Here is a 5,283-nt window from a genome sequence, read left to right as displayed (position 1 = left end):
AAGCCTTGCAACCCGGGCATGTGCCCTGACCGGGAATCGAACTGTTACCTCCTGGTTCATAGGATGATGTTCAACCACTGAGCCAGGCCGGCCAGGTAGGTTTCTTACTATTTTTAAACACCATTTCTTTTTGTATCCACAAACTTTTGATAATTCCAGGTCCAGGTCAGGACTTATATAGAGATACTATTTATTTATATGGGCTTTTGGGGGAGGATTTTTGTTGTTGTTGTTGTTGTTTTGTTTTGGTGAGACATGCAGAGTTTTATTTATCACATATGTTAATATTGTATTTACTGCAGAACAATCACAGAGAAAAGAGCAGACAAGGATTAGCAGAGCAGGGTTTGGCTACCATCTAGCACCATCTAGCACACAGTAGTTGTTTAGTGAGGACTTGTCACTACTGCTCAAATGCCAACTTTTGGTACAGTCAGTCACTTGTTACATAGATGAAAAATATAGAACACTTCAGGAATTTGTGTCATCCTTGTGCAAGGACCATGCTAATCTTCTCTGTATCATTCCAATTTTAGTACCAGGTATATGTGCTGCTGAAGTGAGCACTTGGGAAGATTTTAAGACACACTTTTGATCTCTTATATTAGGACAAGTTGGATTGCAATTTACTTCCTAGTTATGTGGCGCTGTACAAATAATTTATGTTTCTAATTTTCCCTTTGCTGATAATTAAAGGATGGGTATTCAAAGTATATAAAGCCTTGTAGTATGATTGTGAGGATTAAGATAATTGATTTAAGTGTTCACAGTCCCTGGCACATAGCATATTTTCAAGTGTTGTTATCCTTATGACTATTGTCATATGTTCTCCTGCTACTTATTCATATATAAAATGAGTTTATATTTTTAATATAGTAAAGAGAACAAAAATGAATGTGTTAACCTAAGTATTCAATACCAATCAAGACAGTTCCTGAAGGAAACTTTTCTGCACCTTATTTATTCTATATGCCCAGTGCTTCACACATGTTTTGTATTCAAATGTTTGCTTAATTGGACATAGTTGAACAAAGCTACATTTCTACTGATTATTAAAACAATCACCTATCTAAGCATGAGTTTTTTTCTCAAAAAGCCCAATTCTGCTTTCCAAAAGATACACTTCATAAACTTGTTCAGGTATTTTTGTGCTTTGATTTTAAATTCAATTGATTGATACAGAAACTTACAACTTTCATTAAGAATAATTTTATAATTAATGCTGATGCTGTTCAAATTTTTTATGCAAGAAAGAAACATTGAAATGAGAAAACAGGAGGTGTATGCAGATCTCAGTGACAGTGGACATAGTGACTTAGCCTGTGTAAAGGATTATTTTGTGGCATGATGAGAGGGAAGTGCAATGTAGCACCAATTAATGGAGAGCTTGGGCTCCAGAATAAGGAATGTTTGGATTGTTATGAAGGAAAACAAGAGCTTTGGCAGATGTTTATTGATATGTTTGTTTCCAGCTGGTCTGACTGTACTCCCTCTGCATCCAAAGAAGAGCAACTCATTCCCCAGCACATTATCAATCACATCGCTGCCTGTCACCTCTAAAAAATTCTGACATTACTTCTATCTTCTATCTTTGGATTCTTCAATCTACTTCTTATCATTACTTCTTTACCTTCAAATGCATTATCCAATCTCTTCAGGATAAAATAATCTCTCTTGCTTGACCTCAATCTCCACCATTTTCCTTGCAGTGAACTTTCTTATGAATAAAACAAGTGTTTACTTTTTACTTTCTCACCTTTCTTTCACTTCTCCCTCTGCACCTGACTTCCTCTCCCACCACTGTTTGAATACTGGGCTTACAAGGCACCCGCATGTCAAATTCCATGACATCCTTTCAGAGGTCATGTAGCTCAACCTGCCTTGATCACTCAACCCTGTTGATAGGTATAAAGAAAGATATGAACTTCAGAAACTCACATAATGTAGCTAAATGATCTTGATCAACTTCTATAACCTCTAACTTTGAGATATAGTAGTGGTATTTAAATACGGCTACTGTGAGAATAAAATTTGGGTATGTACAAGGTTTATCACAAAGTCAAATACACATTAAATAAGCAGTAGCTAATATTATCTTAGTAGAATTGTCACTCCCTACTCTCCCTAATTTGGTTGTTCTAATGTGCTTTAATTTAGCCTCAAATTTGAGCTATAAGAGCATCTCCTCATCCTATGTTAATGATCATGAGTAACTTGGGTGTAGAGGGGAATGTTTCTTCATAAGGTGATCAAGTGATATGGAATTTTAGGACATGAAAACCCAGTATGTTAATCATAACACAAATTAACTGGAAATTTGGTTGCAAAGTCTGGAGGCAAAGCTGTGTTATTTTTTATTAGTATGAGTTTTTGTGTGTGTTTTTTTCCTCCATAAGAAACTGCTGTAGTAAGTTGTATAAGGGCGGCTGTGCCTAGTTCTGTTGGTGAGTTGTAGGCTGGTTACTTGAAATTGTGGTCCCAAAGGGTCTTTCTTCTTAACCACTGACCCTGGCACTCTCTAGCAAGAACTCCTAAATTTGGGGTCCAATACCTCGACCTCAGTTATAAGGCCTTTTCCTGTACCCTTCCTCCTTCTTCCCTGGTGCAATCCCCTACCTATTTCCTCATTCAAGAGATTTCCATTTAATTCATTCCTATCTTAGAACCTGATTACATAATAAGAAAGACAAAACTTTCAAAAGGTTTGATGAAATTGTTTCTCCTTCCAAACCTCCTCTTAGCCTAATCTCATTTCACAATCATTTTAACTACAGTCATACGTAATGTTTTGGTCAACAATAGACTGCATATACAACTGTGATCCCATAAGATTATTCTGGAGCTGAACAGTTCCTGAAGCCTAGTGATATCATAGCCATCCTAAGGGTGTAATGCAACACATTACTCACATGTTTGTGGTGATGCTGGTGTAAACAGGCCTACTGCAATAACAGCCATATAAAAGTATAGCACATACAATTATGTACAGGACATAAAACTTAGTAATGATAATAAATGACTATATTACTGGTATATGTATTTGCTATACTGTACTTTTTCCCTTATTTTAGAGTATACTTGTTTTACTTATATAAAAAAACTTTGCTGTAAAACAGTATGCCGTGTATGCCAGCTGCAGCCTCAAGTATCTTGTGTTTAACGTGTCTCTTGATTACATAATTTTCTCTTGTGATTGAATTAACTTCATATTGTTTTGTAAATGTATTGTAGCCTAAGTGAACAGTATTTTTAAAGCCTACAGTAGTGTACAGTAGTATCCCAGGCCTTCACATTCGCTCACCATTCACTCTCTGACTCACCCAGAGCAACTTCCATTCCTGCAAGCTCCATTCATGGTAAGTGTCCTATACAGGTTCAGTATTTTTATTTTTCATACTGCACTTTTACTGCACCTTTTCTATGTCTAGACACACAAATACTTGCCATTGTGTCACAATAGCCTACAGCCTTCAGTATGGTAACATGCTGTACAAGTTTGTAGCCTCGGAGCTGTAGGCGATACCGTATACCAGTGACGGCGAACCTATGACACGCGTGTCAGAAGTGACACGCGAACTCATTTTTTTGGTTGATTTTTCTTTCTTAAATGGCATTTAAATATATAAAATAAATATCAAAAATATAAGTCTTTGTTTTACTATGGTTGCAAATATCAAAAAATTTCTATATGTGACACGGCACCAGAGTTAAGTTAGGGTTTTTCAAAATGCTGACACACCAAGCTCAAAAGGTTCGCCATCACTGCCATATACCCTAGGTGTGTAGTAGATTATGCCATCTAGGATTGGGTCAGTGTACTCTATAATGGTCAACACCAATGAAATCTGGCAAAGACAATCTGGCTTGACTGGAAACTTGGGTATTGGAGGAAGGTGACAGGCAATGTAGTGACACAAGCATAGTTTGATGAATATATTTTAATAAACATTTAAAAAGGTCAATACAGCTTGGCCGTGTTGCTCAGTGGTTGGGCATTGACCTATGAACCAGGAGGTCACTGTTCCATTCCCAGTCAGGACACCAGGACACATGCTTGGTTTACAGACTCAATCCCCAGTAGGGGGCCTTCAGGAGGCAGCTGATTGATGATTCTTTCTCATCATTGATGTTTCTATTTCTCTCTTCCCTCTCTATTCCTCTCTCAGAAACCAAATAAATAAATAAATAAATAAATAAATAAATAAACAAATAAATAAAATGAAAAGTTTAATGCTTGCAATTTCTCAACATAATAATCCATCTCTTATGACAAGCCATATTGAAGACAAGACAGTATTTTACATATTTTAGACAAAACACTAAAACCTCAAGATGTGACCTTAACTCTCAACTCTGAAATAATTATATACTTTGGGTATCTGGTAACTTTAAATGGTTTCTTTAGGCTTTGGCAACTTGGGATCAATAACATCCACCTATGAACTCCAGAAAATGTACCCAGATAAATATATCCACCTTATACATACTGTAAATAAGATATTAGTCAGATTCATATGTGCTCTCCCCATGTCTAGCATCAAAAAGATCATACAAAAATAAATATTATATCAATGCTACATTTTATTCCTGGAACCTTTAGAATGAAGATGGTCTAGAAAATAGGAATGTATATACAAATGACAAGTAGATAAATCTGTGAAAGATAGGAAAATGGTGAGTTTCCTCTTAAGCTCCTCTCCCATTCTTCCTTATTCTGCTGCCAAAGTGATGTTTTCAAAATTCAGCCCAGCCAGTGTGGCTCAGTGGTTGAGCATTGACCTATGAACCAGGAGGTCACTGTTAGATTCCTGGTCAGGGCACATGCCCAGGTTGCAGGCTTGATCCCCAGTGTGGGGTGTGCAGGAGGCAGCTGATCACTGATTCTCTCTCATCATGGATGTTTCTATCTCTCCCTTCCTCTCCCTTTCTCTCTGAAATCAATAAAAATATATTTAAAAATTTCAAATATACCCCGTGAAACCCCCATTGCTTTAAAAAGAAAAGTCAAAACTTTCATTAGCTCCCATTTCTTTCTGAATAAAATATACAGTCTTAAACATGGTTGACACACCATGGTAGGGTCTAGTCGCTGCCTTTCTTTCCAACTATATCTCCCATCATTCTTAACTTTATCTGTGGTTTGCCACTCGACTGGCCTCTGTAAAGACAGATGTTTTCCATGTTTGTTATGTTTTCTTCCTCACCTCATTCACTTAGTTAATGTGTACATGTTTTTTATATTTCAGTATAGGGGTGATGTCTCAGGGTAAGCTTGGGTCATGC

General features: G+C 36.8%; 1 non-coding gene across 1 annotated transcript; it reads right to left on the bottom strand.

Moving 5' to 3' along the window:
• Nucleotides 1-455: 455 nt before the first annotated feature.
• Nucleotides 456-567, bottom strand: LOC111826599. The gene has a single exon (XR_002829957.1). It is a non-coding gene; the product is annotated as a U6 spliceosomal RNA (small nuclear RNA).
• Between the last annotated feature and the right edge of the window lie 4,716 nt (nucleotides 568-5,283).

The sequence above is a fragment of the Myotis lucifugus genome, unplaced genomic scaffold, assembly GCF_000147115.1.
Source record: "Myotis lucifugus unplaced genomic scaffold, Myoluc2.0 scaffold_1, whole genome shotgun sequence".
Classification (NCBI taxonomy): Eukaryota; Metazoa; Chordata; class Mammalia; order Chiroptera; family Vespertilionidae; genus Myotis; species Myotis lucifugus.
This window is presented reverse-complemented; position numbering and strand designations above follow the sequence as displayed.